Here is an 11,668-nt window from a genome sequence, read left to right as displayed (position 1 = left end):
AAATTAAGAATGGGTTTTCTAAATAATAACACTATTGACTGAAAATATTATTTAGGAAGCCATTCTTAACATGGGGCGCTTTGTTAACAATAATTATTTCATTATGGTCAGTACTATTATTTTATTTTATTTTATTTTATTTATTTATTTATTTTTTTTAAAGAATAGTCTTGTATATTATTAGCCGGATGACGATATTGAATAAATCCAGAAATAATGGTTGAACAAAACAAATGAAAGAAAGAATCGGCTTTCTTGGGAACTATCTGAAAAATTTCAAGTTAAATTCAATTTGTACAGTATCTTCTGTTTATTAAATTGTTGGGTGGAAAAAAAAAACAAAAAAAAAAACTCCCTCCCCTCCACATGTTAAGAATAACATTAGTTCAGCACGGTCCGTATTTTGTATAACTACAATGAAGCTATTAAAGTGAAAAGTTTTCTGGCACCAGGGAACCGTTACAATGAATGGGTAGGATTTTGGTGCTTGTCTGGTTAATCAGGAGTATTTAATCAGGAGTATTCATACTGAAAGTGATACAAATACAGTAAGTTCATTGGAGCACAATCCGTGAATGAACAGGGATGCAACACTATGGAAATGTGACAGGGGCTTGGAGTATGATGGACAGTATGGGAGGTCTTTGGCGTTTCTACAGATTTTTTAATCAAACCAAACCGACTTTTGCCGAACTAAACCTAAAACTTAGGGAGAATTTAGAGTTAGGATTTAAAAGAACAGTTCGGTTCAAATCCTGCAGAAACCCCGATCTTTTCTGCATCCTCTTTGAGAGGGAGTGACTTGTGGTTGGTGCACCAGCCCAGATGTGGCAATAATATTCCATGCATGTTTATTGTTCCTATTTAATCGCGTCCACAAGAGGGGCAGAGTTAGACACAAGGTCAGTTTTAATGTAGAGAAAATCTAGCTTCCCAAAAAGAGGGCACTCTGGATAAGAACAAAAATTAAAATTGTCTCAGTTGAGAAGGATTTCTCCCGCACTGACCGATTACAGAAAAAGTGAAGCTTAGTATCAGAACAGGTACTACACTTTGTTCCTAGCCAAAATAATTCAGCTTTTGGTAATTCTTTAGATTAACACCTATCCAATACTGCTTGTAAAAAGAAAATTAAAAACAAAATAGCATAAAAACTTAATTATGTACTTACTTGCTAGGGTAAAAAAAGACAGTACACCAAAGATAATGCACTTTCATCCAGTATTTTTTTTTTGTTTGTTTTTAAAAAAAATAAATTAAATTTTATGAGTGGAAGCTGGCAGCAGCCATTTTTGGTTTTATTTAGGTCAATCGACAAGGGACAAAACTAAAACTTTGATTCAAGAAAGGGGAAAGTTAACGAAGCCACTCTCTTAAGAATGGCTTTCTGAATTTGCACAGAATTGATATTTTTTTAAACAAAACTATTGGATGAAATTGCATGAATTTTGGTGCATAATTTTTCTTTAATCTAACAAAGTTTTTGAGTAATTTTTTTTTATATATAGGCGTTAATCAGAAGAAGCACCTAGCTTTTCATGTAAGAGAATCAAACATTTACATCTTTCTTTGAATGTTTTCCGGCACATCAACACATTTTGGGTTATTTTATGCCAGAAACGATTTATTGGAAATGATACTTTTGACATAAGTTGCTATTTATCAGCAAGTGTAACCCGGATATAAGAGAAATGCCCCCCCCCCCGTGTGAGGAGTCTTTTATATCAGGGGTTCTCTTATATCCGGGTTTGGTCTATTTTGTTTAGGTAAGTAGGGAACCACTTCATATAACGCTTTTTTACGTACAGAACACTAGTTTATTTAACAGTTATAGACGGACAAAAGTACATTTTCAATCAGTTTTCACAAATAATTTAGTTAAAAATTACTTTTTCTTAAAAAAGTTTAACTATGTGTAACCCGGATATAAGATAGCTGTTGGGATCGGAGACATCGTCTCTTACATCCGAGTTTCTTATATCAAGGTTACACTGACTTTTAGCCCATTAAAAGCGGGCAAAAGTCAGCTATTGACTATTGACTTAGAATAAGTGCTTTGTACTAAAATTGATGGTTGAATATGGTTAAATTCGTATGCATTAAATACTAATCCCTATTAATCCCTAACCATACATCAAAGGATACCATAATCCTTAGTTTGTTGCACCTATTATAACATAAGCTCATACAAAATTGCAGACAAATCAGCCAAGTAGTTTCCGAGAATAAGTGGAACGGACAGACGAAGAAAAACCTAATATAGATAAGTGAATGCAAGAGATCTGACTGGATTTGAATTCTGCTCGTCTGATTCCATTATCCAGTATTCGTTGCACCAATTGTTTTCCTGCTCTTCGCTTAAAGCAGTCTCTATTCAGAGGTACATTTTTTCTCTACAGATTATCCTATGATCCAAACCTATAGTTGATTATTCTGTTTATTTAAATGCAGTATTTGGTTGCATAAAACATGTTTAACCTTTTTTTTTTAAAAAAAAAAAGCCAAATTTTCCTCTAAAAATGTTTTGCCTGAGTTCATCATTATCACCAGTTTATTGTCTGTTCTACATGCTTGCATATGCTGGACGTTTTTTTAAAAAAATTCCTTCAAACTAACTTATCTCTGGCCAGGCCTTTATTTATCCCTCTTTCTCTGAAGTTCATTCTTATCACATCCTCTTGTGTTTGCATTAGCCTTCCCTCATGAACTGACCTTGCTATTTATCCCAAAACATTAAAAGATATTCGATCATCCTGATTTAGATTTTCTGCATTGCTATCATCCTTTATAAATAGCCATATGCACATATATATATATATATATATATATATATATATATATATATGTACAGCACAATCACATTGACACTCCGGTTCTTGCCAGCTCACCAAAGTTAAGCAATGCTGAGCTTGGCCAGTACCAGGTGGGTGACCATTTGAGAAGGCTAGGCACTGTATGTACTTTCTAGGAAACCCCAAAAAAGAACTCCTTTCTACAAAAGCATCTACAAAGTTGTAGATGGCCTATGCCTTTCCATGGCTATGGATGGATGGACGGACGGACACACACACACACACACACATATATATATATATATATATATATATATATATAAAATCAAACTGACTTAAAGAATATGGATAGATTCTTTATATAGAGACTTATCAGGATAAAGAAGCTCAACATATTGGGGTGGAACATAATATAAAATGAAATTTAAGACGAGATAAAGTAAATATAGGTATATATGAATTTATACCTATATTTACTTTATCTTGTCTTAAATTTCAGTTTGTTATATACTAGTAGGTCGTCCATTGTTGCCCGATCATAAGATATGTTTAAATATAATAGTTTAATCATAAGTTTAAATATAATTAATTCATGCAGATTACGTATTTATTATTACAGAGACAATTCTCTATCGATCATTATACATGGTAATGAGATTAAAACTAAAAATATATATATGACTTAGGTGCCATCAGCTAGAATTGAAACCAAAACATACAATTCTCCACCTTCATTTCTTAGCCTCTGAGCCACGTCCATACGCATATATATATATATATATATATATATATATATATATATATATATATATTCACCTATCATCCATTTAAAAAAAAATGGAATCGCCTGATCGTTGAGGACAAGATGCAAGCAAGTAATAAGCAAGCAAGGTCCACAGAGTTTTATAATTATATATATATATATATATATATATATATATATATATATATATATATGTGTGTGTGTGCTTGAGAGTAAATGCTATAACTTTTATGCATATTCATTCTCTGAGTGATAATATATCTCTTCATCATTTTCTTTTATTTGGGGAATATTGGGCCAGAGATGTATTATGTAGTAAGAAAATCTATGGCATTTGGCCAAAATTGGATGTTTTCTAAGAATGTGTTTTGCCCTACAAATCAAATGGCCTTTATTGTAGTTATCGTAAACTTGGCATTCTATTTCTGTGTACAATTGCATCTACACACTCACACACATTTAGTAAAGTCTGCACCTGTGCTTTCTAACCTGAAACACGTGATCCACAAGCCGGCAATATAAAATAACCGTTTAGTAAACATATACTTAGCAGATTTAACTGTTTTAGCTTTAAGTGTTATATTTTGTTAAACCTATATGCGATAATCTTGTATCAACTTAACAATAAAATCTCGCACAATATATAATAGCAATATACGGATCAGATTCTCTTAAAAATTGCATCAGATGGATTCCCCAAAAATGTTCCTTTTTTTTGTTACCATAATTTCTTGAGTCATTTATTTTTAAAATGATTCATATGAACAAATCTTCTTTCTTAGAACTACACACCTGTGAAACTCTCTTCCGTTTGCCTGCTTACGACTTGGTTGTCTTCAAGTCCAACATAAACAAATTCTTGATGAGCCGTCCCCTTAAGTAATTTTCCATTACTAACGATCACTACAATATTGTCCCATTGACTACTGTACACTCTGTAACCCTTATCCTCGAGTGGCCTCCGGACCTTGATAAGTGGCGAGTCCTGTGTAAAAAAAAAAAAAAAAAAAAAAATTTAAACATTATTGGACAATTTGTTCAAAAAATATATTACTCTCATTCTTCTGAAATTTTGAGATGAAGATTGATTATCTATATATTAATACGATTATTATTATTATCTATATATTAATACGATAGCGTGTGTGTTATTTTGCGTGTCGCTCTTACATCTTTTTTCTCATTGTGATGACTTTCCATTTCTTGTAATAAATAATTTTACCAAGAATTCTTCATAAATTTTTGGCTTCGGTCTTGATTATAGCTGATGACACTCAAGTCATCTACTTTTTCTATAAATAATTTTACCAAGAATTCTTCATAAGTTTTGGTTTCAGTTTCGATTATAACTGAAGTAACGCAAGTTATATCTATACTCCTATAATTTTTTTTTTTTTTTTTTTTTTTTTGCATATTGATATTCATATTAAAAACCCTTTTTTCTATTTATTTAAAAAGAAAATACAACTTTGTTATGTATGAGTCGTGGAACTGGATTAATCTGCAAAGAGATCTAGCTAATTTGCGATTCTTTTATTTTAATTAATTCCCTATTACCTCTTTCGTTTTTTTTATGGGATGATCATCTTTAGTTAAAAATTACGTGTAATTATATTCATGCAGATATTCTGCATGGTTATGCTTGCGTAAAAAAGTTATGGTAAACACAAACATCATTCTATTTATGTATGTGTATATATATTTGTTTAAAAAAATTTGCCTACCAGACTCCTCTGTCAGTTTTTGATCTACAGACATGAAACTTAATATATAGGGTATTCGAACCCATACAAAACTTCATATTTGGATTTTAGCGGGGGAGGGGGGATCGGTGCAAAAATGTGAAAATTAAAAAAAATTGGAATTTGCCAAGTGAGGGTTACACAGCGGCATTACGAATATGGATGTGTAACGTATTAGCTATTAGTTCATATTTTAATTTTTAGTCATGTAGCAAAAATGTTTTCATAGCTCAGGCATTAACATCAAAGGAAAAAGTAAACTGTGAGCTAAACGTTTTGGTTTTGATTCTCGGTGGTGGAAGTCATTTTTTAAAAACTTTTAAAACTTTTTAAATCATTGCTATATATTGGGTCCAATATAATGCTAAATACGAAATCTGCATTAATATCAAGATTGGCCCATCTCTTTGTTTGATTTTCTTGAATGAAATTTTGATGAACCACTCTATATAAGATGAGCCTATAATACTGAACACCCAAATAGCAATTTAATTTTACCGCATATGAAGTACAGTCAAATATTTAAGATTCAATCATCGAACTCTTTAAAAAAAAAAAAAAAGCTTGAAGAGTTATCCCCCTTGCATTTTAAATTGTGAATAAGATTTTCGGTTTATATTTTAAGCAGACAATGTTATTATTTAGTTATTTTTTTTTTTTTCAATTAATTTATGGATTAAACAAAAAAGTTGATTAAAGTATTAGAACTAATTTGTCAGTTAAACGTTTTTTCTTTTTTATAATAATATAATATAAAAAATGGATTTAGATGAGAATCTAATATTGTTTAGGTACTTGTGCAGTTTATGCACCATGCTGAAATAATAAGATTATTATTATATAGAAAGCCATTAAGATGAGTAAGGGAAGCTTTCTAACTATTTTCTACGGTCACCTGTTTAACAAACAAAATATACCTTAAAAATTGAATTTAACTTGAAAATCATATCTAAAAATAGCACGGTTTATAAACTGTACAAGAACCATTTGTTTAAAATATTAAAGAAAATTCCTAGAATTTGCAATCATATTAATTTTTACCCTTTGTATATAAATATATTCCTATCAATAAGCAAAAGTTTCTAATTGTATTGTTGCAAGTCGTAGAATCTGAAAAATCATTTTATGCATCCTCCAGATGGAAATAGTTTGTAAATTCAAATAAGATTACTTTTTTTTTTTTTTTTTTTTTTTTTTTTAGACTTTTCTCATAAACTTTGTATGTATGAAAATAAAGCAGTAAAATTAAAAATCTACGTTACTTATCAATTATCAAAATTTATTTTTAAAAATATAATTATCACAATAGGAAAAGAAAACTTATTTTTTATCAATATTCATGACTCATGACTTGCTGGATGGTGCCCAGCCTTGCCCGGTTGTAAAATACGCTTAAATATATTTTAATTCCTGCAGATGTCATATTAATTACAGAGCAAATTCTATATTGAATATTATATTGTACCTAATAGTACTAATTAAAAAAAAAAAAATGACTTGGGTGCCATCAGCTAGAATCGAAACCAAAACATTTAGTGCTCCAACTGCCTACCCTACCGTTTGAGATATCAACAGATATATAATAAAGATTTAAAATTACACCATTTCTAGCTATGAATTAATTTGCAATTGTGGAAAAGTAATTGAAATAATTCGTCTTGTTGAAATGAACATATTTCTGTATGCGTTATTAATCCATCCAAACAAAGATTTTACTTGTTATAAACAATTCTTTGGTGTATGATTACGATTTCCTATTAATTTTGGTGTTATGTGACTAATAGTTTAAGAGTTTATCGGTTAAATATTTTCACGCAGATGTACAAACATCTACTGTTTTATTTATTTATTTATAAGGGAGAGAAGAAAAAAAGTCAGTTAACCGGTTTTGCCCTCACTTGTCAAGATTGATAGATTTTTTTTATTTAAAGGGAGAAAAAAAAAACGAGGGGAACTAATATATATATATATATATATATATATATATATATATATACTAGCAGGGAGACCCAACGTTTTCTACTCTCCCATACTTTTATTGCCTGCTCTAGTTAGAGACCCCTTGCCTCCATGGCAGTGATCCGGTAGGAGGAATCTTCACATGCCTCCCTGCAGTGATTTATTCCTGCTTTATCGTAATTTTCATGGCAGGTGCTCGGCTGAGCTCCATCCTATGGTCTCTCTTCGCCAAACTTTCACAAGAAACACTCGTCTAGCAGAAAACACTATCACTAGTTTCCCCCATTCTTTATCTGTGCCTAAACCTAAACGTAGATTCCATGAGCAAAGCTTCTTTCTTAGAACTGCACGCCTATGGAATTGTCTTCCGTTTTTCTGCTTTCCATCTGACTACAATATGGTTATCTTCAAGTCTAACGTAAACAAGTTTTTGATGAGCTGTTCCATATAAGTTAACGAATTTACCGAATCCCCATTACTAACGGTTACCATATTGTCCAATTTCTACTGTACACTCTTTAACCCTTATCCTCGAGTGGCCTCTTGGCCTTGATAAGTGGTGATGTGTATGTAAAAAAAAAAAAAACGTACATTGTAGCCTACATTATACTTTTATACTTGAATGCTATCTACTATGATTTCTAATGTGGATTTTATAAAATTATCTGTAAATAATAGCTTCACTTACAGTTTTAAATGTAAAAGTCAAGTATCATGGTTCAGTTGTGCTCTAAACAGAAACCTTCATTTCAAATGCGCCCCTGTCATATCAAAGAACTGACAGACTCTGCATCATGCAGGAACTCATCTCGGAGGATATCCGTCTTTTTATAGAGATGAAAGAAATACTTCTCCTCTCCCTCCTCCTCCATTTTACATGCTATCACATGTTAAACAGCATTTAGAAATTGACCTCCAAACTAACCTATCTCTGGCTAGGTCTTTACCTGTCCCTCTTTCTCTAAAGTCCATCTTTATCACTTCCCCCTGTGTTTGTGTTGGTCTTCCCCGGTGAACTGATCTTGCTATTTCAACTGTTCTGCATTTATTAACCCAGGAACTCTAATCAATTCTTTCGACATGGCCATACCTTTGAAGTCTCTTGTTCTGCACGCATCTCTCTGTACTGTCCGGATTTAATTTTCCTCTGAGATCATCAGGTCTAAACATATTTTTAGACTCGCATTACATATCCATCGCGTCATCTTCATACCTTCTGATGTTTGTTTTCAAATTGACATGTTTATATGTCAAACGGCAGGAAGGCTTCCGTCGCTCCATGAGATTGTCATGATCGTTAGTGTTGAAGTCAGGACAGAATCAGTAATAGGTGAGAAAGTACTTGCACAATCAAACAAAACAAAAACTTACCTGTCACCGTTTTCTCTCCCCCCACCCCTCACCGTTTCTCTCTTAACCTATGCATAAGATCAAGTTGATATGACCTGTTCTTGAATTGTCATTGACTTATAAAACGGAAAAAAAATGTAATAACGGATAATTCTGTGACATTGTCATGGCATTTTCACAGCGCCTCCACCTTGTTGCCTCCCCCCTCCCCTCTTCTTCCCACCTCCAACAGCTGAGATGTTTACTTGGTTTTCTCTTAGTGACTTGATGCCAGGACAGCGTATTTAAATAAATATAATTTTGGTGCGTAACAACGTGACCACAGTTGCAATAGTTGGACGCCTATACAAACGCCTAAAAACAGAATGAGAAAATATTTATAGGGACATTTATTTTTTTTAGTATTTAAAAGGAAATTATATTTTGTTGACTTTATAATATACATTTGAAAAAATATATAGAAAAGCCCAAGGATGGATCTTCAAATAGAGTAAGTATTGGTTTACTTATTTTCCATTTCAATTTGCAGAGGAGATGATGAAAATGTTTTATTTTAATATTTTAACTCGGTGGTTATAGTGTTTTTTAACAATTCTAGTCAATTATAAATAATAATTTACAATGAGGTTTAGAAAAAATATATTCGGATCTCTGAAAATAGGTTAAAATTTATAAAAGGTGTATTATAATCTCTGAAAATGTTTGAATCAAAATGCAATCTATTCAACTGTTGATTTAATGAATTTAATTTTAAAAATTTATTTTTTATATTATTGATATTCAAAAAACTTATTTTCCATTTGAATTTGCAGATAAGATTATATAGTCTCGCATTTTAATTTCAGTATTTTAACTGAGAGGTTGCATTTTTTTCTAGCATTTCTAATCAATTAATTTGATTATTTTTCCCTGCATGGCAATTGAAGCTCGCTTGTTTTATTTTTTTTTTCCAAATAAATTGGATTGAATTTACAACAAAAATAAGTTAGTAAGATTTAGGAAAAAATATAAAGATCTTTGGAAATAAGTAAAGTATAGAAAAATATATTAGAATCTTCGAAAAGTTAGTAAAGTTTATGAAAGATATATTAGAATTTGAAAATGTATGAATTCAAATGCAAATTATTAAACTTTTAATTTGATAATTTTAATTTAATGTTAAAAATTTTTTTTTTTTTATATTATTGATATTTTTAAAAATTTCTTTTTTTATTTCAATTTACAGAAATGATCTAGTCTTTAATTTAATTAAAAAAAAAAACTGTTAGTAAAATTTACAATAAAAAATATTAAAATCTCAGACTACATTTAAATTCAACTGTTGGTTCGATAAATTTAAAATTTAATTTTTTTTATACTATTGATATTTAAAAAGATTATTTTTCATTTCTGTTGCAGAAAAAAAATGATTGTGCTGTATTTTAATGTTAATATTTTAACTCGTGATCATATTTGCACAATCTTAGTCAAATTCAATAGAAAAAATTATTATTTGTAAAGTTTAAAAGAAAACCAATATTTCTGAATTTTTTAGATGAGGATTGGTAATTTGTATCACTGGTATTATTCTGACTGCTGTTCTCATCTTGATCGTTACTGTCACACACTTTCGGCTGATGTAACCTATGATTTCAAGTGAACCTTTTGTGAACACTACAACCTATATGGATTTTCAAACTGAACCCTTTATTTAATCCACGATGGATCAAGAACAATCTACTCTGGGTTTAGTTTTAAATTTTGTATAGGCTGTCAAGTTCGAAAAGATGCATCCTATGAAGAAACGGCCAAAACGTTGGGGAGATAAGCAAGATGAGTGTAATTAAAAAATTGATCGATTGTAGATCTCTTTTTATTGTTTAGTACACTGTGATATAGGTGACGGTGGCATTCAGTTTTCTGGATTTCTCCACTTACCCTTGATCCTTATCTGCTAATTCTGAGTGTTTAGCAAGGATCCCTCAAGCACCATTTTTTTTTTTTTTTTCAGTCTTTATTATAACTCTACCAAGGATTGACTCTTTGTCTCCTGACCCGTTAGCGAACATTCTAACGCTTATACCAAATTAGAATAGTAGTCCAAATAAACCAAAATAAATATCAGAATCTTTGAACATATTTTTGAATTCAAAACCACTCGTTGATTCGATAAATTTAAGTTGAAAAATTTAATTTTCTTTGTTATTTATATTTTCTTTTTCATATCGATTTATAGAACAGATAATGGTCTAAAATTTTATATTTCAGAATTCTTGACATAAGGAATTCATATTATTTGAATTATTCGGACTACAGTTCTCGTCTTCAGTGTTTTTCTCACAACTTTTAGGTGGATGTGACCTCTAACATTCTTTAGGTGCATCTTGTTTAAACTTTGGGAAATCTTTGTCAAACTCTGGTATCTCTACAGAATTTTGAATGGAACCCTTTATTTAATCGATGTGAGTAGCTTTCGTTACATCAGCCATGGCTGATGTAATGAAAGCTACTCGCATCATGTCTTGAGTAATTTGTAATTGTATTTTTAGGATCGCTTGCAGTGAGGATTGAACAACCACCAGAAGACTTACCTGTTACACTATGAGTCTTTGCACACCTGAAGAAGGTTGGAGATTACGTCCAAGATGTGAACAATGATCTGATTAATCTAAATAATATTTTGCTTGTCTATCGTTTAATTGTAGTAATTACTACTTAATATTTTCATGTCTGATTTTTCAGAAAAAAACTAATTTTAGATTTTGTGCATTTCTACTATTATATAAAAGGAACTTTGTGTGTGAGTTCGTTCCCTATGGATTCGAAAACGGCTGGGCCGATTTTTATGAAATTTCACACAAAGGTACTTTGTGTCTGCCACTATACTTAGATTCAGGTTAAAATGAGTTATCCCCCTTGCTAATTTTTATTTTTAGTTATTTAAAAATGTTTCATATTAGTAATCGTCTAGGTTAGACTGAGAAATTAAAAATATATATAAATTGTAACTATAACGTAACACAACAATAAAAAATGAAAATTGTCTCATCAGAAGCAAAGTATGAAACTTTCTGCAAAAATTC

General features: G+C 30.8%; 2 protein-coding genes across 10 annotated transcripts in view; one reads left to right on the top strand and one right to left on the bottom strand.

Moving 5' to 3' along the window:
* LOC145257956 (tripartite motif-containing protein 2-like) overlaps positions 1-11,668 on the top strand; it is a 443,500-nt gene that overhangs the window by 319,858 nt on the left and 111,974 nt on the right. The window contains exon 1 of one of the 9 annotated variants that reach the window (XM_080115733.1): positions 7,298-9,096. The exons of the other annotated variants lie outside the window; for them this stretch is intronic. The gene's annotated coding sequence lies outside the window, so the exon portion shown is untranslated. Of the gene's footprint in view, positions 1-7,297; positions 9,097-11,668 lie in introns of those variants that run through there. 9 annotated transcript variants of the gene reach the window in all.
* The window catches only part of LOC145252494 (uncharacterized), a 57,581-nt gene that overhangs the window by 42,001 nt on the left and 3,912 nt on the right, over positions 1-11,668 (bottom strand). The gene's annotated exons all lie outside the window — the stretch shown is intronic.

This window comes from Euprymna scolopes, chromosome 3, assembly GCF_053919585.1.
Source record: "Euprymna scolopes isolate OS-2025 chromosome 3, ASM5391958v1, whole genome shotgun sequence".
NCBI classification, from domain to species: Eukaryota; Metazoa; Mollusca; class Cephalopoda; order Sepiida; family Sepiolidae; genus Euprymna; species Euprymna scolopes.
The sequence above is the reverse complement of the archived record's forward strand: the minus strand, read 5'-3'. Positions and strand labels throughout refer to the sequence as shown.